Source organism: Phyllobates terribilis, unplaced genomic scaffold (assembly GCF_046119375.1).
Source record: "Phyllobates terribilis strain yellow unplaced genomic scaffold, ASM4611937v1 Scaffold_74__1_contigs__length_7073193, whole genome shotgun sequence".
Taxonomy (NCBI): Eukaryota; Metazoa; Chordata; class Amphibia; order Anura; family Dendrobatidae; genus Phyllobates; species Phyllobates terribilis.
Window position 1 is genome coordinate 2,249,977 of NW_027362834.1, and position 27,968 is coordinate 2,277,944.

Consider the following 27,968-nt stretch of genomic DNA (forward strand, 5'->3'; position numbering starts at 1 on the left):
GCATTGCATTACATTACATTACATGGCAATGCAATGCACAGTTGCTGAAGTTGAACCAAAATGAGCTTGTCATCTGGCTTCTGCAACTTTTAACATGAAAAATCCAATGAGGAGAAGAAAAGCAAAGCCAAAGAGTCCATCCCAAAATCCGACAAACAAGCAAAATGAACAAAAAGCATTGAATTCAATTCTTTCTGATTTTAGAAACTGCATTAAAGAAGGGGTGCACCGGTCCTGGAGATACTGCAGTACCAGGTCAATGCATGGAGTGGACAGAGCAAGCTCTTTTTCCATCTCCCTGTTCTAAAAATCCATTTAATATATGGTCCCCAGATAGGGGACGTATCAGATATTAAACTGATAAGAACAGATACTACACTTGATCTTAGCCAAAAGGCCGAGAAGCGATAACCAGAATTGGTTTCCGACTACGGTGCCACCCAAGGATTCTGAAAAGTCCATTTGTGGAGATGGCCACCTGGACTCCCGTTAAGAAGACATGCTGTCAACCTCTAGATCCCTCACATGCCTGCACTTTTCGGCTTGCTGCTGCTGCAATCCACGCGTTTTAGATCTGCATAACTCCACCTCTTTTAGCACAGTACCCTCAACCCCCGGCTGTTCCCACCCGCCTCAACACCGTTGGAAGGGAGGAGAACCAATTAAGGCGGGGGGGGGGTGGAACGAGCAGCTGTCTACCCTTAGCAGGAGGGTTGCTGATTAATTACCTCTCCTGCTGCTGCTGCTGCTGCTGGCTGTCCAGCAGCAGACTGAAGGTGGCTGCTGCTGTGCGCAGGTATATAAAGGCTCAGAGCCTATTATGACACGCGCAGCCAGCGTTCCATTGCCACATTCCGTCTACTGCAGGCGGGATACCTGGATGGCTGAATGTCACTGAGAAGCTCACAGAGACCGCCATAAGCAACAGTTTAAAAGAATGCCACAGACTAATCAACCAAACTTTTTGGGTTGGTTTCTCTTTTATAGTCTGCAGGCATTAAATGAAAGAAGTCAGTGTTCCAGCAGAGGGAGACAACGTTTCAGAAAAGGCATTGTAGCAAACCAAAAAAGAAATTTTAAGCGCAGCAGAGTAACCAGCTCACATACCTGTTAGCTCAGGTGAGTTTAAAAGGCTGCTGTTGATAACAAGGGCATTTGCTAAATAGATGGTGTGTGTGCAACAATATACTGAAAGGTCAATTATATTGTGCAGCTTATCTCACCACCTGTAGTTATTTAGGTGAAAGCTCCAAAATGCTTGCCTAATATGTCTGTTTATCCAAAAGGAAGTATAGAGGGAGAGCTAGATAGATAGCATTGCATTACATTACATTACATGGCAATGCAATGCACAGTTGCTGAAGTTGAACCAAAATGAGCTTGTCATCTGGCTTCTGCAACTTTTAACATGAAAAATCCAATGAGGAGAAGAAAAGCAAAGCCAAAGAGTCCATCCCAAAATCCGACAAACAAGCAAAATGAACAAAAAGCATTGAATTCAATTCTTTCTGATTTTAGAAACTGCATTAAAGAAGGGGTGCACCGGTCCTGGAGATACTGCAATACCAGGTCAATGCGTGGAGTGGACAGAGCAAGCTCTTTTTCCATCTCCCTGTTCTAAAAATCCATTTAATATATGGTCCCCAGATAGGGGACGTATCAGATATTAAACTGATAAGAACAGATACTACACTTGATCTTAGCCAAAAGGGCGAGAAGCGATAACCAGAATTGGTTTCCGACTACGGTGCCACCCAAGGATTCTGAAAAGTCCATTTGTGGAGATGGCCACCTGGACTCCCGTTAAGAAGACATGCTGTCAACCTCTAGATCCCTCACATGCCTGCACTTTTCGGCTTGCTGCTGCTGCAATCCACGCGTTTTAGATCTGCATAACTCCACCTCTTTTAGCACAGTACCCTCAACCCCCGGCTGTTCCCACCCGCCTCAACACCGTTGGAAGGGAGGAGAACCAATTAAGGCGGGGGGGGGGGGGTGGAACGAGCAGCTGTCTACCCTTAGCAGGAGGGTTGCTGATTAATTACCTCTCCTGCTGCTGCTGCTGCTGGCTGTCCAGCAGCAGACTGAAGGTGGCTGCTGCTGTGCGCAGGTATATAAAGGCTCAGAGCCTATTATGACACGCGCAGCCAGCGTTCCATTGCCACATTCCGTCTACTGCAGGCGGGATACCTGGATGGCTGAATGTCACTGAGAAGCTCACAGAGACCGCCATAAGCAACAGTTTAAAAGAATGCCACAGACTAATCAACCAAACTTTTTGGGTTGGTTTCTCTTTTATAGTCTGCAGGCATTAAATGAAAGAAGTCAGTGTTCCAGCAGAGGGAGACAACGTTTCAGAAAAGGCATTGTAGCAAACCAAAAAAGAAATTTTAAGCGCAGCAGAGTAACCAGCTCACATACCTGTTAGCTCAGGTGAGTTTAAAAGGCTGCTGTTGATAACAAGGGCATTTGCTAAATAGATGGTGTGTGTGCAACAATATACTGAAAGGTCAATTATATTGTGCAGCTTATCTCACCACCTGTAGTTATTTAGGTGAAAGCTCCAAAATGCTTGCCTAATATGTCTGTTTATCCAAAAGGAAGTATAGAGGGAGAGCTAGATAGATAGCATTGCATTACATTACATTACATGGCAATGCAATGCACAGTTGCTGAAGTTGAACCAAAATGAGCTTGTCATCTGGCTTCTGCAACTTTTAACATGAAAAATCCAATGAGGAGAAGAAAAGCAAAGCCAAAGAGTCCATCCCAAAATCCGACAAACAAGCAAAATGAACAAAAAGCATTGAATTCAATTCTTTCTGATTTTAGAAACTGCATTAAAGAAGGGGTGCACCGGTCCTGGAGATACTGCAATACCAGGTCAATGCGTGGAGTGGACAGAGCAAGCTCTTTTTCCATCTCCCTGTTCTAAAAATCCATTTAATATATGGTCCCCAGATAGGGGACGTATCAGATATTAAACTGATAAGAACAGATACTACACTTGATCTTAGCCAAAAGGCCGAGAAGCGATAACCAGAATTGGTTTCCGACTACGGTGCCACCCAAGGATTCTGAAAAGTCCATTTGTGGAGATGGCCACCTGGACTCCCGTTAAGAAGACATGCTGTCAACCTCTAGATCCCTCACATGCCTGCACTTTTCGGCTTGCTGCTGCTGCAATCCACGCGTTTTAGATCTGCATAACTCCACCTCTTTTAGCACAGTACCCTCAACCCCCGGCTGTTCCCACCCGCCTCAACACCGTTGGAAGGGAGGAGAACCAATTAAGGCGGGGGGGGGGGGTGGAACGAGCAGCTGTCTACCCTTAGCAGGAGGGTTGCTGATTAATTACCTCTCCTGCTGCTGCTGCTGCTGGCTGTCCAGCAGCAGACTGAAGGTGGCTGCTGCTGTGCGCAGGTATATAAAGGCTCAGAGCCTATTATGACACGCGCAGCCAGCGTTCCATTGCCACATTCCGTCTACTGCAGGCGGGATACCTGGATGGCTGAATGTCACTGAGAAGCTCACAGAGACCGCCATAAGCAACAGTTTAAAAGAATGCCACAGACTAATCAACCAAACTTTTTGGGTTGGTTTCTCTTTTATAGTCTGCAGGCATTAAATGAAAGAAGTCAGTGTTCCAGCAGAGGGAGACAACGTTTCAGAAAAGGCATTGTAGCAAACCAAAAAAGAAATTTTAAGCGCAGCAGAGTAACCAGCTCACATACCTGTTAGCTCAGGTGAGTTTAAAAGGCTGCTGTTGATAACAAGGGCATTTGCTAAATAGATGGTGTGTGTGCAACAATATACTGAAAGGTCAATTATATTGTGCAGCTTATCTCACCACCTGTAGTTATTTAGGTGAAAGCTCCAAAATGCTTGCCTAATATGTCTGTTTATCCAAAAGGAAGTATAGAGGGAGAGCTAGATAGATAGCATTGCATTACATTACATTACATGGCAATGCAATGCACAGTTGCTGAAGTTGAACCAAAATGAGCTTGTCATCTGGCTTCTGCAACTTTTAACATGAAAAATCCAATGAGGAGAAGAAAAGCAAAGCCAAAGAGTCCATCCCAAAATCCGACAAACAAGCAAAATGAACAAAAAGCATTGAATTCAATTCTTTCTGATTTTAGAAACTGCATTAAAGAAGGGGTGCACCGGTCCTGGAGATACTGCAATACCAGGTCAATGCGTGGAGTGGACAGAGCAAGCTCTTTTTCCATCTCCCTGTTCTAAAAATCCATTTAATATATGGTCCCCAGATAGGGGACGTATCAGATATTAAACTGATAAGAACAGATACTACACTTGATCTTAGCCAAAAGGCCGAGAAGCGATAACCAGAATTGGTTTCCGACTACGGTGCCACCCAAGGATTCTGAAAAGTCCATTTGTGGAGATGGCCACCTGGACTCCCGTTAAGAAGACATGCTGTCAACCTCTAGATCCCTCACATGCCTGCACTTTTCGGCTTGCTGCTGCTGCAATCCACGCGTTTTAGATCTGCATAACTCCACCTCTTTTAGCACAGTACCCTCAACCCCCGGCTGTTCCCACCCGCCTCAACACCGTTGGAAGGGAGGAGAACCAATTAAGGCGGGGGGGGGGTGGAACGAGCAGCTGTCTACCCTTAGCAGGAGGGTTGCTGATTAATTACCTCTCCTGCTGCTGCTGCTGCTGGCTGTCCAGCAGCAGACTGAAGGTGGCTGCTGCTGTGCGCAGGTATATAAAGGCTCAGAGCCTATTATGACACGCGCAGCCAGCGTTCCATTGCCACATTCCGTCTACTGCAGGCGGGATACCTGGATGGCTGAATGTCACTGAGAAGCTCACAGAGACCGCCATAAGCAACAGTTTAAAAGAATGCCACAGACTAATCAACCAAACTTTTTGGGTTGGTTTCTCTTTTATAGTCTGCAGGCATTAAATGAAAGAAGTCAGTGTTCCAGCAGAGGGAGACAACGTTTCAGAAAAGGCATTGTAGCAAACCAAAAAAGAAATTTTAAGCGCAGCAGAGTAACCAGCTCACATACCTGTTAGCTCAGGTGAGTTTAAAAGGCTGCTGTTGATAACAAGGGCATTTGCTAAATAGATGGTGTGTGTGCAACAATATACTGAAAGGTCAATTATATTGTGCAGCTTATCTCACCACCTGTAGTTATTTAGGTGAAAGCTCCAAAATGCTTGCCTAATATGTCTGTTTATCCAAAAGGAAGTATAGAGGGAGAGCTAGATAGATAGCATTGCATTACATTACATTACATGGCAATGCAATGCACAGTTGCTGAAGTTGAACCAAAATGAGCTTCTCATCTGGCTTCTGCAACTTTTAACATGAAAAATCCAATGAGGAGAAGAAAAGCAAAGCCAAAGAGTCCATCCCAAAATCCGACAAACAAGCAAAATGAACAAAAAGCATTGAATTCAATTCTTTCTGATTTTAGAAACTGCATTAAAGAAGGGGTGCACCGGTCCTGGAGATACTGCAATACCAGGTCAATGCGTGGAGTGGACAGAGCAAGCTCTTTTTCCATCTCCCTGTTCTAAAAATCCATTTAATATATGGTCCCCAGATAGGGGACGTATCAGATATTAAACTGATAAGAACAGATACTACACTTGATCTTAGCCAAAAGGCCGAGAAGCGATAACCAGAATTGGTTTCCGACTACGGTGCCACCCAAGGATTCTGAAAAGTCCATTTGTGGAGATGGCCACCTGGACTCCCGTTAAGAAGACATGCTGTCAACCTCTAGATCCCTCACATGCCTGCACTTTTCGGCTTGCTGCTGCTGCAATCCACGCGTTTTAGATCTGCATAACTCCACCACTCTTAGCACAGTACCCTCAACCCCCGGCTGTTCCCACCCGCCTCAACACCGTTGGAAGGGAGGAGAACCAATTAAGGCGGGGGGGGGGGTGGAACGAGCAGCTGTCTACCCTTAGCAGGAGGGTTGCTGATTAATTACCTCTCCTGCTGCTGCTGCTGCTGGCTGTCCAGCAGCAGACTGAAGGTGGCTGCTGCTGTGCGCAGGTATGTAAAGGCTCAGAGCCTATTATGACACGCGCAGCCAGCGTTCCATTGCCACATTCCGTCTACTGCAGGCGGAATACCTGGATGGCTGAATGTCACTGAGAAGCTCACAGAGACCGCCATAAGCAACAGTTTAAAAGAATGCCACAGACTAATCAACCAAACTTTTTGGGTTGGTTTCTCTTTTATAGTCTGCAGGCATTAAATGAAAGAAGTCAGTGTTCCAGCAGAGGGAGACAACGTTTCAGAAAAGGCATTGTAGCAAACCAAAAAAGAAATTTTAAGCGCAGCAGAGTAACCAGCTCACATACCTGTTAGCTCAGGTGAGTTTAAAAGGCTGCTGTTGATAACAAGGGCATTTGCTAAATAGATGGTGTGTGTGCAACAATATACTGAAAGGTCAATTATATTGTGCAGCTTATCTCACCACCTGTAGTTATTTAGGTGAAAGCTCCAAAATGCTTGCCTAATATGTCTGTTTATCCAAAAGGAAGTATAGAGGGAGAGCTAGATAGATAGCATTGCATTACATTACATTACATGGCAATGCAATGCACAGTTGCTGAAGTTGAACCAAAATGAGCTTCTCATCTGGCTTCTGCAACTTTTAACATGAAAAATCCAATGAGGAGAAGAAAAGCAAAGCCAAAGAGTCCATCCCAAAATCCGACAAACAAGCAAAATGAACAAAAAGCATTGAATTCAATTCTTTCTGATTTTAGAAACTGCATTAAAGAAGGGGTGCACCGGTCCTGGAGATACTGCAATACCAGGTCAATGCGTGGAGTGGACAGAGCAAGCTCTTTTTCCATCTCCCTGTTCTAAAAATCCATTTAATATATGGTCCCCAGATAGGGGACGTATCAGATATTAAACTGATAAGAACAGATACTACACTTGATCTTAGCCAAAAGGCCGAGAAGCGATAACCAGAATTGGTTTCCGACTACGGTGCCACCCAAGGATTCTGAAAAGTCCATTTGTGGAGATGGCCACCTGGACTCCCGTTAAGAAGACATGCTGTCAACCTCTAGATCCCTCACATGCCTGCACTTTTCGGCTTGCTGCTGCTGCAATCCACGCGTTTTAGATCTGCATAACTCCACCTCTTTTAGCACAGTACCCTCAACCCCCGGCTGTTCCCACCCGCCTCAACACCGTTGGAAGGGAGGAGAACCAATTAAGGCGGGGGGGGGGTGGAACGAGCAGCTGTCTACCCTTAGCAGGAGGGTTGCTGATTAATTACCTCTCCTGCTGCTGCTGCTGCTGCTGGCTGTCCAGCAGCAGACTGAAGGTGGCTGCTGCTGTGCGCAGGTATATAAAGGCTCAGAGCCTATTATGACACGCGCAGCCAGCGTTCCATTGCCACATTCCGTCTACTGCAGGCGGGATACCTGGATGGCTGAATGTCACTGAGAAGCTCACAGAGACCGCCATAAGCAACAGTTTAAAAGAATGCCACAGACTAATCAACCAAACTTTTTGGGTTGGTTTCTCTTTTATAGTCTGCAGGCATTAAATGAAAGAAGTCAGTGTTCCAGCAGAGGGAGACAACGTTTCAGAAAAGGCATTGTAGCAAACCAAAAAAGAAATTTTAAGCGCAGCAGAGTAACCAGCTCACATACCTGTTAGCTCAGGTGAGTTTAAAAGGCTGCTGTTGATAACAAGGGCATTTGCTAAATAGATGGTGTGTGTGCAACAATATACTGAAAGGTCAATTATATTGTGCAGCTTATCTCACCACCTGTAGTTATTTAGGTGAAAGCTCCAAAATGCTTGCCTAATATGTCTGTTTATCCAAAAGGAAGTATAGAGGGAGAGCTAGATAGATAGCATTGCATTACATTACATTACATGGCAATGCAATGCACAGTTGCTGAAGTTGAACCAAAATGAGCTTGTCATCTGGCTTCTGCAACTTTTAACATGAAAAATCCAATGAGGAGAAGAAAAGCAAAGCCAAAGAGTCCATCCCAAAATCCGACAAACAAGCAAAATGAACAAAAAGCATTGAATTCAATTCTTTCTGATTTTAGAAACTGCATTAAAGAAGGGGTGCACCGGTCCTGGAGATACTGCAATACCAGGTCAATGCGTGGAGTGGACAGAGCAAGCTCTTTTTCCATCTCCCTGTTCTAAAAATCCATTTAATATATGGTCCCCAGATAGGGGACGTATCAGATATTAAACTGATAAGAACAGATACTACACTTGATCTTAGCCAAAAGGCCGAGAAGCGATAACCAGAATTGGTTTCCGACTACGGTGCCACCCAAGGATTCTGAAAAGTCCATTTGTGGAGATGGCCACCTGGACTCCCGTTAAGAAGACATGCTGTCAACCTCTAGATCCCTCACATGCCTGCACTTTTCGGCTTGCTGCTGCTGCAATCCACGCGTTTTAGATCTGCATAACTCCACCTCTTTTAGCACAGTACCCTCAACCCCCGGCTGTTCCCACCCGCCTCAACACCGTTGGAAGGGAGGAGAACCAATTAAGGCGGGGGGGGGGGGGGTGGAACGAGCAGCTGTCTACCCTTAGCAGGAGGGTTGCTGATTAATTACCTCTCCTGCTGCTGCTGCTGCTGGCTGTCCAGCAGCAGACTGAAGGTGGCTGCTGCTGTGCGCAGGTATATAAAGGCTCAGAGCCTATTATGACACGCGCAGCCAGCGTTCCATTGCCACATTCCGTCTACTGCAGGCGGGATACCTGGATGGCTGAATGTCACTGAGAAGCTCACAGAGACCGCCATAAGCAACAGTTTAAAAGAATGCCACAGACTAATCAACCAAACTTTTTGGGTTGGTTTCTCTTTTATAGTCTGCAGGCATTAAATGAAAGAAGTCAGTGTTCCAGCAGAGGGAGACAACGTTTCAGAAAAGGCATTGTAGCAAACCAAAAAAGAAATTTTAAGCGCAGCAGAGTAACCAGCTCACATACCTGTTAGCTCAGGTGAGTTTAAAAGGCTGCTGTTGATAACAAGGGCATTTGCTAAATAGATGGTGTGTGTGCAACAATATACTGAAAGGTCAATTATATTGTGCAGCTTATCTCACCACCTGTAGTTATTTAGGTGAAAGCTCCAAAATGCTTGCCTAATATGTCTGTTTATCCAAAAGGAAGTATAGAGGGAGAGCTAGATAGATAGCATTGCATTACATTACATTACATGGCAATGCAATGCACAGTTGCTGAAGTTGAACCAAAATGAGCTTGTCATCTGGCTTCTGCAACTTTTAACATGAAAAATCCAATGAGGAGAAGAAAAGCAAAGCCAAAGAGTCCATCCCAAAATCCGACAAACAAGCAAAATGAACAAAAAGCATTGAATTCAATTCTTTCTGATTTTAGAAACTGCATTAAAGAAGGGGTGCACCGGTCCTGGAGATACTGCAATACCAGGTCAATGCGTGGAGTGGACAGAGCAAGCTCTTTTTCCATCTCCCTGTTCTAAAAATCCATTTAATATATGGTCCCCAGATAGGGGACGTATCAGATATTAAACTGATAAGAACAGATACTACACTTGATCTTAGCCAAAAGGCCGAGAAGCGATAACCAGAATTGGTTTCCGACTACGGTGCCACCCAAGGATTCTGAAAAGTCCATTTGTGGAGATGGCCACCTGGACTCCCGTTAAGAAGACATGCTGTCAACCTCTAGATCCCTCACATGCCTGCACTTTTCGGCTTGCTGCTGCTGCAATCCACGCGTTTTAGATCTGCATAACTCCACCTCTTTTAGCACAGTACCCTCAACCCCCGGCTGTTCCCACCCGCCTCAACACCGTTGGAAGGGAGGAGAACCAATTAAGGCGGGGGGGGGGGGGGTGGAACGAGCAGCTGTCTACCCTTAGCAGGAGGGTTGCTGATTAATTACCTCTCCTGCTGCTGCTGCTGCTGGCTGTCCAGCAGCAGACTGAAGGTGGCTGCTGCTGTGCGCAGGTATATAAAGGCTCAGAGCCTATTATGACACGCGCAGCCAGCGTTCCATTGCCACATTCCGTCTACTGCAGGCGGGATACCTGGATGGCTGAATGTCACTGAGAAGCTCACAGAGACCGCCATAAGCAACAGTTTAACAGAATGCCACAGACTAATCAACCAAACTTTTTGGGTTGGTTTCTCTTTTATAGTCTGCAGGCATTAAATGAAAGAAGTCAGTGTTCCAGCAGAGGGAGACAACGTTTCAGAAAAGGCATTGTAGCAAACCAAAAAAGAAATTTTAAGCGCAGCAGAGTAACCAGCTCACATACCTGTTAGCTCAGGTGAGTTTAAAAGGCTGCTGTTGATAACAAGGGCATTTGCTAAATAGATGGTGTGTGTGCAACAATATACTGAAAGGTCAATTATATTGTGCAGCTTATCTCACCACCTGTAGTTATTTAGGTGAAAGCTCCAAAATGCTTGCCTAATATGTCTGTTTATCCAAAAGGAAGTATAGAGGGAGAGCTAGATAGATAGCATTGCATTACATTACATTACATGGCAATGCAATGCACAGTTGCTGAAGTTGAACCAAAATGAGCTTGTCATCTGGCTTCTGCAACTTTTAACATGAAAAATCCAATGAGGAGAAGAAAAGCAAAGCCAAAGAGTCCATCCCAAAATCCGACAAACAAGCAAAATGAACAAAAAGCATTGAATTCAATTCTTTCTGATTTTAGAAACTGCATTAAAGAAGGGGTGCAGCGGTCCTGGAGATACTGCAATACCAGGTCAATGCGTGGAGTGGACAGAGCAAGCTCTTTTTCCATCTCCCTGTTCTAAAAATCCATTTAATATATGGTCCCCAGATAGGGGACGTATCAGATATTAAACTGATAAGAACAGATACTACACTTGATCTTAGCCAAAAGGCCGAGAAGCGATAACCAGAATTGGTTTCCGACTACGGTGCCACCCAAGGATTCTGAAAAGTCCATTTGTGGAGATGGCCACCTGGACTCCCGTTAAGAAGACATGCTGTCAACCTCTAGATCCCTCACATGCCTGCACTTTTCGGCTTGCTGCTGCTGCAATCCACGCGTTTTAGATCTGCATAACTCCACCTCTTTTAGCACAGTACCCTCAACCCCCGGCTGTTCCCACCCGCCTCAACACCGTTGGAAGGGAGGAGAACCAATTAAGGCGGGGGGGGGGGTGGAACGAGCAGCTGTCTACCCTTAGCAGGAGGGTTGCTGATTAATTACCTCTCCTGCTGCTGCTGCTGCTGGCTGTCCAGCAGCAGACTGAAGGTGGCTGCTGCTGTGCGCAGGTATATAAAGGCTCAGAGCCTATTATGACACGCGCAGCCAGCGTTCCATTGCCACATTCCGTCTACTGCAGGCGGGATACCTGGATGGCTGAATGTCACTGAGAAGCTCACAGAGACCGCCATAAGCAACAGTTTAAAAGAATGCCACAGACTAATCAACCAAACTTTTTGGGTTGGTTTCTCTTTTATAGTCTGCAGGCATTAAATGAAAGAAGTCAGTGTTCCAGCAGAGGGAGACAACGTTTCAGAAAAGGCATTGTAGCAAACCAAAAAAGAAATTTTAAGCGCAGCAGAGTAACCAGCTCACATACCTGTTAGCTCAGGTGAGTTTAAAAGGCTGCTGTTGATAACAAGGGCATTTGCTAAATAGATGGTGTGTGTGCAACAATATACTGAAAGGTCAATTATATTGTGCAGCTTATCTCACCACCTGTAGTTATTTAGGTGAAAGCTCCAAAATGCTTGCCTAATATGTCTGTTTATCCAAAAGGAAGCATAGAGGGAGAGCTAGATAGATAGCATTGCATTACATTACATTACATGGCAATGCAATGCACAGTTGCTGAAGTTGAACCAAAATGAGCTTGTCATCTGGCTTCTGCAACTTTTAACATGAAAAATCCAATGAGGAGAAGAAAAGCAAAGCCAAAGAGTCCATCCCAAAATCCGACAAACATGCAAAATGAACAAAAAGCATTGAATTCAATTCTTTCTGATTTTAGAAACTGCATTAAAGAAGGGGTGCACCGGTCCTGGAGATACTGCAATACCACGTCAATGCGTGGAGTGGACAGAGCAAGCTCTTTTTCCATCTCCCTGTTCTAAAAATCCATTTAATATATGGTCCCCAGATAGGGGACGTATCAGATATTAAACTGATAAGAACAGATACTACACTTGATCTTAGCCAAAAGGCCGAGAAGCGATAACCAGAATTGGTTTCCGACTACGGTGCCACCCAAGGATTCTGAAAAGTCCATTTGTGGAGATGGCCACCTGGACTCCCGTTAAGAAGACATGCTGTCAACCTCTAGATCCCTCACATGCCTGCACTTTTCGGCTTGCTGCTGCTGCAATCCACGCGTTTTAGATCTGCATAACTCCACCTCTTTTAGCACAGTACCCTCAACCCCCGGCTGTTCCCACCCGCCTCAACACCGTTGGAAGGGAGGAGAACCAATTAAGGCGGGGGGGGGGAGTGGAACGAGCAGCTGTCTACCCTTAGCAGGAGGGTTGCTGATTAATTACCTCTCCTGCTGCTGCTGCTGCTGGCTGTCCAGCAGCAGACTGAAGGTGGCTGCTGCTGTGCGCAGGTATATAAAGGCTCAGAGCCTATTATGACACGCGCAGCCAGCGTTCCATTGCCACATTCCGTCTACTGCAGGCGGGATACCTGGATGGCTGAATGTCACTGAGAAGCTCACAGAGACCGCCATAAGCAACAGTTTAAAAGAATGCCACAGACTAATCAACCAAACTTTTTGGGTTGGTTTCTCTTTTATAGTCTGCAGGCATTAAATGAAAGAAGTCAGTGTTCCAGCAGAGGGAGACAACGTTTCAGAAAAGGCATTGTAGCAAACCAAAAAAGAAATTTTAAGCGCAGCAGAGTAACCAGCTCACATACCTGTTAGCTGAGGTGAGTTTAAAAGGCTGCTGTTGATAACAAGGGCATTTGCTAAATAGATGGTGTGTGTGCAACAATATACTGAAAGGTCAATTATATTGTGCAGCTTATCTCACCACCTGTAGTTATTTAGGTGAAAGCTCCAAAATGCTTGCCTAATATGTCTGTTTATCCAAAAGGAAGTATAGAGGGAGAGCTAGATAGATAGCATTGCATTACATTACATTACATGGCAATGCAATGCACAGTTGCTGAAGTTGAACCAAAATGAGCTTGTCATCTGGCTTCTGCAACTTTTAACATGAAAAATCCAATGAGGAGAAGAAAAGCAAAGCCAAAGAGTCCATCCCAAAATCCGACAAACAAGCAAAATGAACAAAAAGCATTGAATTCAATTCTTTCTGATTTTAGAAACTGCATTAAAGAAGGGGTGCACCGGTCCTGGAGATACTGCAATACCAGGTCAATGCGTGGAGTGGACAGAGCAAGCTCTTTTTCCATCTCCCTGTTCTAAAAATCCATTTAATATATGGTCCCCAGATAGGGGACGTATCAGATATTAAACTGATAAGAACAGATACTACACTTGATCTTAGCCAAAAGGCTGAGAAGCGATAACCAGAATTGGTTTCCGACTACGGTGCCACCCAAGGATTCTGAAAAGTCCATTTGTGGAGATGGCAACCTGGACTCCCGTTAAGAAGACATGCTGTCAACCTCTAGATCCCTCACATGCCTGCACTTTTCGGCTTGCTGCTGCTGCAATCCACGCGTTTTAGATCTGCATAACTCCACCTCTTTTAGCACAGTACCCTCAACCCCCGGCTGTTCCCACCCGCCTCAACACCGTTGGAAGGGAGGAGAACCAATTAAGGCGGGGGGGGGGGTGGAACGAGCAGCTGTCTACCCTTAGCAGGAGGGTTGCTGATTAATTACCTCTCCTGCTGCTGCTGCTGCTGGCTGTCCAGCAGCAGACTGAAGGTGGCTGCTGCTGTGCGCAGGTATATAAAGGCTCAGAGCCTATTATGACACGCGCAGCCAGCGTTCCATTGCCACATTCCGTCTACTGCAGGCGGGATACCTGGATGGCTGAATGTCACTGAGAAGCTCACAGAGACCGCCATAAGCAACAGTTTAAAAGAATGCCACAGACTAATCAACCAAACTTTTTGGGTTGGTTTCTCTTTTATAGTCTGCAGGCATTAAATGAAAGAATTCAGTGTTCCAGCAGAGGGAGACAACGTTTCAGAAAAGGCATTGTAGCAAACCAAAAAAGAAATTTTAAGCGCAGCAGAGTAACCAGCTCACATACCTGTTAGCTCAGGTGAGTTTAAAAGGCTGCTGTTGATAACAAGGGCATTTGCTAAATAGATGGTGTGTGTGCAACAATATACTGAAAGGTCAATTATATTGTGCAGCTTATCTCACCACCTGTAGTTATTTAGGTGAAAGCTCCAAAATGCTTGCCTAATATGTCTGTTTATCCAAAAGGAAGTATAGAGGGAGAGCTAGATAGATAGCACTGCATTACATTACTTTACATGGCAATGCAATGCACAGTTGCTGAAGTTGAACCAAAATGAGCTTGTCATCTGGCTTCTGCAACTTTTAACATGAAAAATCCAATGAGGAGAAGAAAAGCAAAGCCAAAGAGTCCATCCCAAAATCCGACAAACAAGCAAAATGAACAAAAAGCATTGAATTCAATTCTTTCTGATTTTAGAAACTGCATTAAAGAAGGGGTGCACCGGTCCTGGAGATACTGCAATACCAGGTCAATGCGTGGAGTGGACAGAGCAAGCTCTTTTTCCATCTCCCTGTTCTAAAAATCCATTTAATATATGGTCCCCAGATAGGGACGTATCAGATATTAAACTGATAAGAACAGATACTACACTTGATCTTAGCCAAAAGGCCGAGAAGCGATAACCAGAATTGGTTTCCGACTACGGTGCCACCCAAGGATTCTGAAAAGTCCATTTGTGGAGATGGCCACCTGGACTCCCGTTAAGAAGACATGCTGTCAACCTCTAGATCCCTCACATGCCTGCACTTTTCGGCTTGCTGCTGCTGCAATCCACGCGTTTTAGATCTGCATAACTCCACCTCTTTTAGCACAGTACCCTCAACCCCCGGCTGTTCCCACCCGCCTCAACACCGTTGGAAGGGAGGAGAACCAATTAAGGCGGGGGGGGGGGTGGAACGAGCAGCTGTCTACCCTTAGCAGGAGGGTTGCTGATTAATTACCTCTCCTGCTGCTGCTGCTGCTGGCTGTCCAGCAGCAGACTGAAGGTGGCTGCTGCTGTGCGCAGGTATATAAAGGCTCAGAGCCTATTATGACACGCGCAGCCAGCGTTCCATTGCCACATTCCGTCTACTGCAGGCGGGATACCTGGATGGCTGAATGTCACTGAGAAGCTCACAGAGACCGCCATAAGCAACAGTTTAAAAGAATGCCACAGACTAATCAACCAAACTTTTTGGGTTGGTTTCTCTTTTATAGTCTGCAGGCATTAAATGAAAGAAGTCAGTGTTCCAGCAGAGGGAGACAACGTTTCAGAAAAGGCATTGTAGCAAACCAAAAAAGAAATTTTAAGCGCAGCAGAGTAACCAGCTCACATACCTGTTAGCTCAGGTGAGTTTAAAAGGCTGCTGTTGATAACAAGGGCATTTGCTAAATAGATGGTGTGTGTGCAACAATATACTGAAAGGTCAATTATATTGTGCAGCTTATCTCACCACCTGTAGTTATTTAGGTGAAAGCTCCAAAATGCTTGCCTAATATGTCTGTTTATCCAAAAGGAAGTATAGAGGGAGAGCTAGATAGATAGCATTGCATTACATTACATTACATGGCAATGCAATGCACAGTTGCTGAAGTTGAACCAAAATGAGCTTGTCATCTGGCTTCTGCAACTTTTAACATGAAAAATCCAATGAGGAGAAGAAAAGCAAAGCCAAAGAGTCCATCCCAAAATCCGACAAACAAGCAAAATGAACAAAAAGCATTGAATTCAATTCTTTCTGATTTTAGAAACTGCATTAAAGAAGGGGTGCAGCGGTCCTGGAGATACTGCAATACCAGGTCAATGCGTGGAGTGGACAGAGCAAGCTCTTTTTCCATCTCCCTGTTCTAAAAATCCATTTAATATATGGTCCCCAGATAGGGGACGTATCAGATATTAAACTGATAAGAACAGATACTACACTTGATCTTAGCCAAAAGGCCGAGAAGCGATAACCAGAATTGGTTTCCGACTACGGTGCCACCCAAGGATTCTGAAAAGTCCATTTGTGGAGATGGCCACCTGGACTCCCGTTAAGAAGACATGCTGTCAACCTCTAGATCCCTCACATGCCTGCACTTTTCGGCTTGCTGCTGCTGCAATCCACGCGTTTTAGATCTGCATAACTCCACCTCTTTTAGCACAGTACCCTCAACCCCCGGCTGTTCCCACCCGCCTCAACACCGTTGGAAGGGAGGAGAACCAATTAAGGCGGGGGGGGGGTGGAACGAGCAGCTGTCTACCCTTAGCAGGAGGGTTGCTGATTAATTACCTCTCCTGCTGCTGCTGCTGGCTGTCCAGCAGCAGACTGAAGGTGGCTGCTGCTGTGCGCAGGTATATAAAGGCTCAGAGCCTATTATGACACGCGCAGCCAGCGTTCCATTGCCACATTCCGTCTACTGCAGGCGGGATACCTGGATGGCTGAATGTCACTGAGAAGCTCACAGAGACCGCCATAAGCAACAGTTTAAAAGAATGCCACAGACTAATCAACCAAACTTTTTGGGTTGGTTTCTCTTTTATAGTCTGCAGGCATTAAATGAAAGAAGTCAGTGTTCCAGCAGAGGGAGACAACGTTTCAGAAAAGGCATTGTAGCAAACCAAAAAAGAAATTTTAAGCGCAGCAGAGTAACCAGCTCACATACCTGTTAGCTCAGGTGAGTTTAAAAGGCTGCTGTTGATAACAAGGGCATTTGCTAAATAGATGGTGTGTGTGCAACAATATACTGAAAGGTCAATTATATTGTGCAGCTTATCTCACCACCTGTAGTTATTTAGGTGAAAGCTCCAAAATGCTTGCCTAATATGTCTGTTTATCCAAAAGGAAGTATAGAGGGAGAGCTAGATAGATAGCATTGCATTACATTACATTACATGGCAATGCAATGCACAGTTGCTGAAGTTGAACCAAAATGAGCTTGTCATCTGGCTTCTGCAACTTTTAACATGAAAAATCCAATGAGGAGAAGAAAAGCAAAGCCAAAGAGTCCATCCCAAAATCCGACAAACAAGCAAAATGAACAAAAAGCATTGAATTCAATTCTTTCTGATTTTAGAAACTGCATTAAAGAAGGGGTGCACCGGTCCTGGAGATACTGCAATACCAGGTCAATGCGTGGAGTGGACAGAGCAAGCTCTTTTTCCATCTCCCTGTTCTAAAAATCCATTTAATATATGGTCCCCAGATAGGGGACGTATCAGATATTAAACTGATAAGAACAGATACTACACTTGATCTTAGCCAAAAGGCCGAGAAGCGATAACCAGAATTGGTTTCCGACTACGGTGCCACCCAAGGATTCTGAAAAGTCCATTTGTGGAGATGGCCACCTGGACTCCCGTTAAAAAGACATGCTGTCAACCTCTAGATCCCTCACATGCCTGCACTTTTCGGCTTGCTGCTGCTGCAATCCACGCGTTTTAGATCTGCATAACTCCACCTCTTTTAGCACAGTACCCTCAACCCCCGGCTGTTCCCACCCGCCTCAACACCGTTGGAAGGGAGGAGAACCAATTAAGGCTGGGGGGGGGGGGGTGGAACGAGCAGCTGTCTACCCTTAGCAGGAGGGTTGCTGATTAATTACCTCTCCTGCTGCTGCTGCTGCTGCTGGCTGTCCAGCAGCAGACTGAAGGTGGCTGCTGCTGTGCGCAGGTATATAAAGGCTCAGAGCCTATTATGACACGCGCAGCCAGCGTTCCATTGCCACATTCCGTCTACTGCAGGCGGGATACCTGGATGGCTGAATGTCACTGAGAAGCTCACAGAGACCGCCATAAGCAACAGTTTAAAAGAATGCCACAGACTAATCAACCAAACTTTTTGGGTTGGTTTCTCTTTTATACTCTGCAGGCATTAAATGAAAGAAGTCAGTGTTCCAGCAGAGGGAGACAACGTTTCAGAAAAGGCATTGTAGCAAACCAAAAAAGAAATTTTAAGCGCAGCAGAGTAACCAGCTCACATACCTGTTAGCTCAGGTGAGTTTAAAAGGCTGCTGTTGATAACAAGGGCATTTGCTAAATAGATGGTGTGTGTGCAACAATATACTGAAAGGTCAATTATATTGTGCAGCTTATCTCACCACCTGTAGTTATTTAGGTGAAAGCTCCAAAATGCTTGCCTAATATGTCTGTTTATCCAAAAGGAAGTATAGAGGGAGAGCTAGATAGATAGCATTGCATTACATTACATTACATGGCAATGCAATGCACAGTTGCTGAAGTTGAACCAAAATGAGCTTGTCATCTGGCTTCTGCAACTTTTAACATGAAAAATCCAATGAGGAGAAGAAAAGCAAAGCCAAAGAGTCCATCCCAAAATCCGACAAACAAGCAAAATGAACAAAAAGCATTGAATTCAATTCTTTCTGATTTTAGAAACTGCATTAAAGAAGGGGTGCACCGGTCCTGGAGATACTGCAATACTAGGTCAATGCGTGGAGTGGACAGAGCAAGCTCTTTTTCCATCTCCCTGTTCTAAAAATCCATTTAATATATGGTCCCCAGATAGGGGACGTATCAGATATTAAACTGATAAGAACAGATACTACACTTGATCTTAGCCAAAAGGCCGAGAAGCGATAACCAGAATTGGTTTCCGACTACGGTGCCACCCAAGGATTCTGAAAAGTCCATTTGTGAAGATGGCCACCTGGACTCATGTTAAGAAGACATGCTGTCAACCTCTAGATCCCTCACATGCCTGCACTTTTCGGCTTGCTGCTGCTGCAATCCACGCGTTTTAGATCTGCATAACTCCACCTCTTTTAGCACAGTACCCTCAACCCCCGGCTGTTCCCACCCGCCTCAACACCGTTGGAAGGGAGGAGAACCAATTAAGGCGGGGGGGGGGAGTGGAACGAGCAGCTGTCTACCCTTAGCAGGAGGGTTGCTGATTAATTACCTCTCCTGCTGCTGCTGCTGCTGGCTGTCCAGCAGCAGACTGAAGGTGGCTGCTGCTGTGCGCAGGTATATAAAGGCTCAGAGCATATTATGACACGCGCAGCCAGCGTTCCATTGCCACATTCCGTCTACTGCAGGCGGGATACCTGGATGGCTGAATGTCACTGAGAAGCTCACAGAGACCGCCATAAGCAACAGTTTAAAAGAATGCCACAGACTAATCAACCAAACTTTTTGGGTTGGTTTCTCTTTTATAGTCTGCAGGCATTAAATGAAAGAAGTCAGTGTTCCAGCAGAGGGAGACAACGTTTCAGAAAAGGCATTGTAGCAAACCAAAAAAGAAATTTTAAGCGCAGCAGAGTAACCAGCTCACATACCTGTTAGCTCAGGTGAGATTAAAAGGCTGCTGTTGATAACAAGGGCATTTGCTAAATAGATGGTGTGTGTGCAACAATATACTGAAAGGTCAATTATATTGTGCAGCTTATCTCACCACCTGTAGTTATTTAGGTGAAAGCTCCAAAATGCTTGCCTAATATGTCTGTTTATCCAAAAGGAAGTATAGAGGGAGAGCTAGATAGATAGCATTGCATTACATTACATTACATGGCAATGCAATGCACAGTTGCTGAAGTTGAACCAAAATGAGCTTGTCATCTGGCTTCTGCAACTTTTAACATGAAAAATCCAATGAGGAGAAGAAAAGCAAAGCCAAAGAGTCCATCCCAAAATCCGACAAACAAGCAAAATGAACAAAAAGCATTGAATTCAATTCTTTCTGATTTTAGAAACTGCATTAAAGAAGGTGTGCACCGGTCCTGGAGATACTGCAATACCAGGTCAATGCGTGGAGTGGACAGAGCAAGCTCTTTTTCCATCTCCCTGTTCTAAAAATCCATTTAATATATGGTCCCCAGATAGGGGACGTATCAGATATTAAACTGATAAGAACAGATACTACACTTGATCTTAGCCAAAAGGCCGAGAAGCGATAACCAGAATTGGTTTCCGACTACGGTGCCACCCAAGGATTCTGAAAAGTCCATTTGTGAAGATGGCCACCTGGACTCATGTTAAGAAGACATGCTGTCAACCTCTAGATCCCTCACATGCCTGCACTTTTCGGCTTGCTGCTGCTGCAATCCACGCGTTTTAGATCTGCATAACTCCACCTCTTTTAGCACAGTACCCTCAACCCCCGGCTGTTCCCACCCGCCTCAACACCGTTGGAAGGGAGGAGAACCAATTAAGGCGGGGGGGGGGAGTGGAACGAGCAGCTGTCTACCCTTAGCAGGAGGGTTGCTGATTAATTACCTCTCCTGCTGCTGCTGCTGCTGGCTGTCCAGCAGCAGACTGAAGGTGGCTGCTGCTGTGCGCAGGTATATAAAGGCTCAGAGCATATTATGACACGCGCAGCCAGCGTTCCATTGCCACATTCCGTCTACTGCAGGCGGGATACCTGGATGGCTGAATGTCACTGAGAAGCTCACAGAGACCGCCATAAGCAACAGTTTAAAAGAATGCCACAGACTAATCAACCAAACTTTTTGGGTTGGTTTCTCTTTTATAGTCTGCAGGCATTAAATGAAAGAAGTCAGTGTTCCAGCAGAGGGAGACAACGTTTCAGAAAAGGCATTGTAGCAAACCAAAAAAGAAATTTTAAGCGCAGCAGAGTAACCAGCTCACATACCTGTTAGCTCAGGTGAGATTAAAAGGCTGCTGTTGATAACAAGGGCATTTGCTAAATAGATGGTGTGTGTGCAACAATATACTGAAAGGTCAATTATATTGTGCAGCTTATCTCACCACCTGTAGTTATTTAGGTGAAAGCTCCAAAATGCTTGCCTAATATGTCTGTTTATCCAAAAGGAAGTATAGAGGGAGAGCTAGATAGATAGCATTGCATTACATTACATTACATGGCAATGCAATGCACAGTTGCTGAAGTTGAACCAAAATGAGCTTGTCATCTGGCTTCTGCAACTTTTAACATGAAAAATCCAATGAGGAGAAGAAAAGCAAAGCCAAAGAGTCCATCCCAAAATCCGACAAACAAGCAAAATGAACAAAAAGCATTGAATTCAATTCTTTCTGATTTTAGAAACTGCATTAAAGAAGGTGTGCACCGGTCCTGGAGATACTGCAATACCAGGTCAATGCGTGGAGTGGACAGAGCAAGCTCTTTTTCCATCTCCCTGTTCTAAAAATCCATTTAATATATGGTCCCCAGATAGGGGACGTATCAGATATTAAACTGATAAGAACAGATACTACACTTGATCTTAGCCAAAAGGCCGAGAAGCGATAACCAGAATTGGTTTCCGACTACGGTGCCACCCAAGGATTCTGAAAAGTCCATTTGTGGAGATGGCCACCTGGACTCCCGTTAAGAAGACATGCTGTCAACCTCTAGATCCCTCACATGCCTGCACTTTTCGGCTTGCTGCTGCTGCAATCCACGCGTTTTAGATCTGCATAACTCCACCTCTTTTAGCACAGTACCCTCAACCCCCGGCTGTTCCCACCCGCCTCAACACCGTTGGAAGGGAGGAGAACCAATTAAGGCGGGGGGGGTGGAACGAGCAGCTGTCTACCCTTAGCAGGAGGGTTGCTGATTAATTACCTCTCCTGCTGCTGCTGCTGCTGGCTGTCCAGCAGCAGACTGAAGGTGGCTGCTGCTGTGCGCAGGTATATAAAGGCTCAGAGCCTATTATGACACGCGCAGCCAGCGTTCCATTGCCACATTCCGTCTACTGCAGGCGGGATACCTGGATGGCTGAATGTCACTGAGAAGCTCACAGAGACCGCCATAAGCAACAGTTTAAAAGAATGCCACAGACTAATCAACCAAACTTTTTGGGTTGGTTTCTCTTTTATAGTCTGCAGGCATTAAATGAAAGAAGTCAGTGTTCCAGCAGAGGGAGACAACGTTTCAGAAAAGGCATTGTAGCAAACCAAAAAAGAAATTTTAAGCGCAGCAGAGTAACCAGCTCACATACCTGTTAGCTCAGGTGAGTTTAAAAGGCTGCTATTGATAACAAGGGCATTTGCTAAATAGATGGTGTGTGTGCAACAATATACTGAAAGGTCAATTATATTGTGCAGCTTATCTCACCACCTGTAGTTATTTAGGTGAAAGCTCCAAAATGCTTGCCTAATATGTCTGTTTATCCAAAAGGAAGTATAGAGGGAGAGCTAGATAGATAGCATTGCATTACATTACATTACATGGCAATGCAATGCACAGTTGCTGAAGTTGAACCAAAATGAGCTTGTCATCTGGCTTCTGCAACTTTTAACATGAAAAATCCAATGAGGAGAAGAAAAGCAAAGCCAAAGAGTCCATCCCAAAATCCGACAAACAAGCAAAATGAACAAAAAGCATTGAATTCAATTCTTTCTGATTTTAGAAACTGCATTAAAGAAGGGGTGCACCGGTCCTGGAGATACTGCAATACCAGGTCAATGCATGGAGTGGACAGAGCAAGCTCTTTTTCCATCTCCCTGTTCTAAAAATCCATTTAATATATGGTCCCCAGATAGGGGACGTATCAGATATTAAACTGATAAGAACAGATACTACACTTGATCTTAGGCAAAAGGCCGAGAAGCGATAACCAGAATTGGTTTCCGACTACGGTGCCACCCAAGGATTCTGAAAAGTCCATTTGTGGAGATGGCCACCTGGACTCCCGTTAAGAAGACATGCTGTCAACCTCTAGATCCCTCACATGCCTGCACTTTTCGGCTTGCTGCTGCTGCAATCCACGCGTTTTAGATCTGCATAACTCCACCTCTTTTAGCACAGTACCCTCAACCCCCGGCTGTTCCCACCCGCCTCAACACCGTTGGAAGGGAGGAGAACCAATTAAGGCGGGGGGGGGGGTGGAACGAGCAGCTGTCTACCCTTAGCAGGAGGGTTGCTGATTAATTACCTCTCCTGCTGCTGCTGGCTGTCCAGCAGCAGACTGAAGGTGACTGCTGCTGTGCGCAGGTATATAAAGGCTCAGAGCCTATTATGACACGCGCAGCCAGCGTTCCATTGCCACATTCCGTCTACTGCAGGCGGGATACCTGGATGGCTGAATGTCACTGAGAAGCTCACAGAGACCGCCATAAGCAACAGTTTAAAAGAATGCCACAGACTAATCAACCAAACTTTTTGGGTTGGTTTCTCTTTTATAGTCTGCAGGCATTAAATGAAAGAAGTCAGTGTTCCAGCAGAGGGAGACAACGTTTCAGAAAAGGCATTGTAGCAAACCAAAAAAGAAATTTTAAGCGCAGCAGAGTAACCAGCTCACATACCTGTTAGCTCAGGTGAGTTTAAAAGGCTGCTGTTGATAACAAGGGCATTTGCTAAATAGATGGTGTGTGTGCAACAATATACTGAAAGGTCAATTATATTGTGCAGCTTATCTCACCACCTGTAGTTATTTAGGTGAAAGCTCCAAAATGCTTGCCTAATATGTCTGTTTATCCAAAAGGAAGTATAGAGGGAGAGCTAGATAGATAGCATTGCATTACATTACATTACATGGCAATGCAATGCACAGTTGCTGAAGTTGAACCAAAATGAGCTTGTCATCTGGCTTCTGCAACTTTTAACATGAAAAATCCAATGAGGAGAAGAAAAGCAAAGCCAAAGAGTCCATCCCAAAATCCGACAAACAAGCAAAATGAACAAAAAGCATTGAATTCAATTCTTTCTGATTTTAGAAACTGCATTAAAGAAGGGGTGCACCGGTCCTGGAGATACTGCAATACCAGGTCAATGCGTGGAGTGGACAGAGCAAGCTCTTTTTCCATCTCCCTGTTCTAAAAATCCATTTAATATATGGTCCCCAGATAGGGGACGTATCAGATATTAAACTGATAAGAACAGATACTACACTTGATCTTAGCCAAAAGGCCGAGAAGCGATAACCAGAATTGGTTTCCGACTACGGTGCAACCCAAGGATTCTGAAAAGTCCATTTGTGGAGATGGCCACCTGGACTCCCGTTAAGAAGACATGCTGTCAACCTCTAGATCCCTCACATGCCTGCACTTTTCGGCTTGCTGCTGCTGCAATCCACGCGTTTTAGATCTGCATAACTCCACCTCTTTTAGCACAGTACCCTCAACCCCCGGCTGTTCCCACCCGCCTCAACACCGTTGGAAGGGAGGAGAACCAATTAAGGCGGGGGGGGGGGGGGGGTGGAACGAGCAGCTGTCTACCCTTAGCAGGAGGGTTGCTGATTAATTACCTCTCCTGCTGCTGCTGGCTGTCCAGCAGCAGACTGAAGGTGGCTGCTGCTGTGCGCAGGTATATAAAGGCTCAGAGCCTATTATGACACCCGCAGCCAGCGTTCCATTGCCACATTCCGTCTACTGCAGGCGGGATACCTGGATGGCTGAATGTCACTGAGAAGCTCACAGAGACCGCCATAAGCAACAGTTTAAAAGAATGCCACAGACTAATCAACCAAACTTTTTGGGTTGGTTTCTCTTTTATAGTCTGCAGGCATTAAATGAAAGAAGTCAGTGTTCCAGCAGAGGGAGACAACGTTTCAGAAAAGGCATTGTAGCAAACCAAAAAAGAAATTTTAAGCGCAGCAGAGTAACCAGCTCACATACCTGTTAGCTCAGGTGAGTTTAAAAGGCTGCTGTTGATAACAAGGGCATTTGCTAAATAGATGGTGTGTGTGCAACAATATACTGAAAGGTCAATTATATTGTGCAGCTTATCTCACCACCTGTAGTTATTTAGGTGAAAGCTCCAAAATGCTTGCCTAATATGTCTGTTTATCCAAAAGGAAGTATAGAGGGAGAGCTAGATAGATAGCATTGCATTACATTACATTACATGGCAATGCAATGCACAGTTGCTGAAGTTGAACCAAAATGAGCTTGTCATCTGGCTTCTGCAACTTTTAACATGAAAAATCCAATGAGGAGAAGAAAAGCAAAGCCAAAGAGTCCATCCCAAAATCCGACAAACAAGCAAAATGAACAAAAAGCATTGAATTCAATTCTTTCTGATTTTAGAAACTGCATTAAAGAAGGGGTGCACCGGTCCTGGAGATACTGCAATACCAGGTCAATGCGTGGAGTGGACAGAGCAAGCTCTTTTTCCATCTCCCTGTTCTAAAAATCCATTTAATATATGGTCCCCAGATAGGGGACGTATCAGATATTAAACTGATAAGAACAGATACTACACTTGATCTTAGCCAAAAGGCCGAGAAGCGATAACCAGAATTGGTTTCCGACTACGGTGCCACCCAAGGATTCTGAAAAGTCCATTTGTGGAGATGGCCACCTGGACTCCCGTTAAGAAGACATGCTGTCAACCTCTAGATCCCTCACATGCCTGCACTTTTCGGCTTGCTGCTGCTGCAATCCACGCGTTTTAGATCTGCATAACTCCACCTCTTTTAGCACAGTACCCTCAACCCCCGGCTGTTCCCACCCGCCTCAACACCGTTGGAAGGGAGGAGAACCAATTAAGGCGGGGGGGGGGGGGTGGAACGAGCAGCTGTCTACCCTTAGCAGGAGGGTTGCTGATTAATTACCTCTCCTGCTGCTGCTGCTGCTGGCTGTCCAGCAGCAGACTGAAGGTGACTGCTGCTGTGCGCAGGTATATAAAGGCTCAGAGCCTATTATGACACGCGCAGCCAGCGTTCCATTGCCACATTCCGTCTACTGCAGGCGGGATACCTGGATGGCTGAATGTCACTGAGAAGCTCACAGAGACCGCCATAAGCAACAGTTTAAAAGAATGCCACAGACTAATCAACCAAACTTTTTGGGTTGGTTTCTCTTTTATAGTCTGCAGGCATTAAATGAAAGAAGTCAGTGTTCCAGCAGAGGGAGACAACGTTTCAGAAAAGGCATTGTAGCAAACCAAAAAAGAAATTTTAAGCGCAGCAGAGTAACCAGCTCACATACCTGTTAGCTCAGGTGAGTTTAAAAGGCTGCTGTTGATAACAAGGGCATTTGCTAAATAGATGGTGTGTGTGCAACAATATACTGAAAGGTCAATTATATTGTGCAGCTTATCTCACCACCTGTAGTTATTTAGGTGAAAGCTCCAAAATGCTTGCCTAATATGTCTGTTTATCCAAAAGGAAGTATAGAGGGAGAGCTAGATAGATAGCATTGCATTACATTACATTACATGGCAATGCAATGCACAGTTGCTGAAGTTGAACCAAAATGAGCTTGTCATCTGGCTTCTGCAACTTTTAACATGAAAAATCCAATGAGGAGAAGAAAAGCAAAGCCAAAGAGTCCATCCCAAAATCCGACAAACAAGCAAAATGAACAAAAAGCATTGAATTCAATTCTTTCTGATTTTAGAAACTGCATTAAAGGAGGGGTGCACCGGTCCTGGAGATACTGCAATACCAGGTCAATGCGTGGAGTGGACAGAGCAAGCTCTTTTTCCATCTCCCTGTTCTAAAAATCCATTTAATATATGGTCCCCAGATAGGGGACGTATCAGATATTAAACTGATAAGAACAGATACTACACTTGATCTTAGCCAAAAGGCCGAGAAGCGATAACCAGAATTGGTTTCCGACTACGGTGCCACCCAAGGATTCTGAAAAGTCCATTTGTGGAGATGGCCACCTGGACTCCCGTTAAGAAGACATGCTGTCAACCTCTAGATCCCTCACATGCCTGCACTTTTCGGCTTGCTGCTGCTGCAATCCACGCGTTTTAGATCTGCATAACTCCACCTCTTTTAGCACAGTACCCTCAACCCCCGGCTGTTCCCACCCGCATCAACACCGTTGGAAGGGAGGAGAACCAATTAAGGCGGGGGGGGGGTGGAACGAGCAGCTGTCTACCCTTAGCAGGAGGGTTGCTGATTAATTACCTCTCCTGCTGCTGCTGCTGCTGGCTGTCCAGCAGCAGACTGAAGGTGGCTGCTGCTGTGCGCAGGTATATAAAGGCTCAGAGCCTATTATGACACGCGCAGCCAGCGTTCCATTGCCACATTCCGTCTACTGCAGGCGGGATACCTGGATGGCTGAATGTCACTGAGAAGCTCACAGAGACCGCCATAAGCAACAGTTTAAAAGAATGCCACAGACTAATCAACCAAACTTTTTGGGTTGGTTTCTCTTTTATAGTCTGCAGGCATTAAATGAAAGAAGTCAGTGTTCCAGCAGAGGGAGACAACGTTTCAGAAAAGGCATTGTAGCAAACCAAAAAAGAAATTTTAAGCGCAGCAGAGTAACCAGCTCACATACCTGTTAGCTCAGGTGAGTTTAAAAGGCTGCTGTTGATAACAAGGGCATTTGCTAAATAGATGGTGTGTGTGCAACAATATACTGAAAGGTCAATTATATTGTGCAGCTTATCTCACCACCTGTAGTTATTTAGGTGAAAGCTCCAAAATGCTTGCCTAATATGTCTGTTTATCCAAAAGGAAGTATAGAGGGAGAGCTAGATAGATAGCATTGCATTACATTACATTACATGGCAATGCAATGCACAGTTGCTGAAGTTGAACCAAAATGAGCTTGTCATCTGGCTTCTGCAACTTTTAACATGAAAAATCCAATGAGGAGAAGAAAAGCAAAGCCAAAGAGTCCATCCCAAAATCCGACAAACAAGCAAAATGAACAAAAAGCATTGAATTCAATTCTTTCTGATTTTAGAAACTGCATTAAAGAAGGGGTGCACCGGTCCTGGAGATACTGCAATACCAGGTCAATGCGTGGAGTGGACAGAGCAAGCTCTTTTTCCATCTCCCTGTTCTAAAAATCCATTTAATATATGGTCCCCAGATAGGGGACGTATCAGATATTAAACTGATAAGAACAGATACTACACTTGATCTTAGCCAAAAGGCCGAGAAGCGAT

The 27,968-nt window shown here is 45.1% G+C and overlaps 22 non-coding genes across 22 annotated transcripts; all 22 read right to left on the minus strand.

Moving 5' to 3' along the window:
• Positions 1-218: 218 nt before the first annotated feature.
• LOC141195882 (U2 spliceosomal RNA) lies at positions 219-409 on the minus strand. The gene has a single exon (XR_012268453.1). It is a non-coding gene; the product is annotated as a U2 spliceosomal RNA (small nuclear RNA).
• Positions 410-1,532: 1,123 nt separating this feature from the next.
• On the minus strand, positions 1,533-1,723 carry LOC141196175 (U2 spliceosomal RNA). The gene has a single exon (XR_012268740.1). It is a non-coding gene; the product is annotated as a U2 spliceosomal RNA (small nuclear RNA).
• A 1,123-nt stretch (positions 1,724-2,846) lies between these two features.
• LOC141194754 (U2 spliceosomal RNA) lies at positions 2,847-3,037 on the minus strand. The gene has a single exon (XR_012267375.1). It is a non-coding gene; the product is annotated as a U2 spliceosomal RNA (small nuclear RNA).
• Positions 3,038-4,159: 1,122 nt separating this feature from the next.
• On the minus strand, positions 4,160-4,350 carry LOC141194755 (U2 spliceosomal RNA). Its single transcript, XR_012267376.1, has one exon. It is a non-coding gene; the product is annotated as a U2 spliceosomal RNA (small nuclear RNA).
• Positions 4,351-5,470: 1,120 nt separating this feature from the next.
• LOC141194756 (U2 spliceosomal RNA) lies at positions 5,471-5,661 on the minus strand. Its single transcript, XR_012267377.1, has one exon. It is a non-coding gene; the product is annotated as a U2 spliceosomal RNA (small nuclear RNA).
• Positions 5,662-6,782: 1,121 nt separating this feature from the next.
• LOC141194757 (U2 spliceosomal RNA) lies at positions 6,783-6,973 on the minus strand. Its single transcript, XR_012267378.1, has one exon. It is a non-coding gene; the product is annotated as a U2 spliceosomal RNA (small nuclear RNA).
• A 1,123-nt stretch (positions 6,974-8,096) lies between these two features.
• Positions 8,097-8,287, minus strand: LOC141194758 (U2 spliceosomal RNA). The gene has a single exon (XR_012267379.1). It is a non-coding gene; the product is annotated as a U2 spliceosomal RNA (small nuclear RNA).
• A 1,124-nt stretch (positions 8,288-9,411) lies between these two features.
• On the minus strand, positions 9,412-9,602 carry LOC141194759 (U2 spliceosomal RNA). Its single transcript, XR_012267380.1, has one exon. It is a non-coding gene; the product is annotated as a U2 spliceosomal RNA (small nuclear RNA).
• A 1,124-nt stretch (positions 9,603-10,726) lies between these two features.
• Positions 10,727-10,917, minus strand: LOC141196082 (U2 spliceosomal RNA). The gene has a single exon (XR_012268648.1). It is a non-coding gene; the product is annotated as a U2 spliceosomal RNA (small nuclear RNA).
• Positions 10,918-12,038: 1,121 nt separating this feature from the next.
• On the minus strand, positions 12,039-12,229 carry LOC141195995 (U2 spliceosomal RNA). Its single transcript, XR_012268564.1, has one exon. It is a non-coding gene; the product is annotated as a U2 spliceosomal RNA (small nuclear RNA).
• Positions 12,230-13,351: 1,122 nt separating this feature from the next.
• LOC141195790 (U2 spliceosomal RNA) lies at positions 13,352-13,542 on the minus strand. The gene has a single exon (XR_012268367.1). It is a non-coding gene; the product is annotated as a U2 spliceosomal RNA (small nuclear RNA).
• Positions 13,543-14,663: 1,121 nt separating this feature from the next.
• On the minus strand, positions 14,664-14,853 carry LOC141196100 (U2 spliceosomal RNA). The gene has a single exon (XR_012268666.1). It is a non-coding gene; the product is annotated as a U2 spliceosomal RNA (small nuclear RNA).
• Positions 14,854-15,974: 1,121 nt separating this feature from the next.
• LOC141196083 (U2 spliceosomal RNA) lies at positions 15,975-16,165 on the minus strand. Its single transcript, XR_012268649.1, has one exon. It is a non-coding gene; the product is annotated as a U2 spliceosomal RNA (small nuclear RNA).
• A 1,117-nt stretch (positions 16,166-17,282) lies between these two features.
• On the minus strand, positions 17,283-17,473 carry LOC141194760 (U2 spliceosomal RNA). Its single transcript, XR_012267381.1, has one exon. It is a non-coding gene; the product is annotated as a U2 spliceosomal RNA (small nuclear RNA).
• Positions 17,474-18,600: 1,127 nt separating this feature from the next.
• Positions 18,601-18,791, minus strand: LOC141196094 (U2 spliceosomal RNA). Its single transcript, XR_012268660.1, has one exon. It is a non-coding gene; the product is annotated as a U2 spliceosomal RNA (small nuclear RNA).
• Positions 18,792-19,913: 1,122 nt separating this feature from the next.
• Positions 19,914-20,104, minus strand: LOC141195786 (U2 spliceosomal RNA). The gene has a single exon (XR_012268363.1). It is a non-coding gene; the product is annotated as a U2 spliceosomal RNA (small nuclear RNA).
• A 1,122-nt stretch (positions 20,105-21,226) lies between these two features.
• On the minus strand, positions 21,227-21,417 carry LOC141195787 (U2 spliceosomal RNA). Its single transcript, XR_012268364.1, has one exon. It is a non-coding gene; the product is annotated as a U2 spliceosomal RNA (small nuclear RNA).
• A 1,118-nt stretch (positions 21,418-22,535) lies between these two features.
• On the minus strand, positions 22,536-22,726 carry LOC141196196 (U2 spliceosomal RNA). The gene has a single exon (XR_012268760.1). It is a non-coding gene; the product is annotated as a U2 spliceosomal RNA (small nuclear RNA).
• Positions 22,727-23,841: 1,115 nt separating this feature from the next.
• LOC141194763 (U2 spliceosomal RNA) lies at positions 23,842-24,032 on the minus strand. Its single transcript, XR_012267383.1, has one exon. It is a non-coding gene; the product is annotated as a U2 spliceosomal RNA (small nuclear RNA).
• Positions 24,033-25,152: 1,120 nt separating this feature from the next.
• Positions 25,153-25,343, minus strand: LOC141194764 (U2 spliceosomal RNA). The gene has a single exon (XR_012267384.1). It is a non-coding gene; the product is annotated as a U2 spliceosomal RNA (small nuclear RNA).
• A 1,123-nt stretch (positions 25,344-26,466) lies between these two features.
• On the minus strand, positions 26,467-26,657 carry LOC141195758 (U2 spliceosomal RNA). Its single transcript, XR_012268336.1, has one exon. It is a non-coding gene; the product is annotated as a U2 spliceosomal RNA (small nuclear RNA).
• A 1,120-nt stretch (positions 26,658-27,777) lies between these two features.
• On the minus strand, positions 27,778-27,968 carry LOC141194765 (U2 spliceosomal RNA). The gene has a single exon (XR_012267385.1). It is a non-coding gene; the product is annotated as a U2 spliceosomal RNA (small nuclear RNA).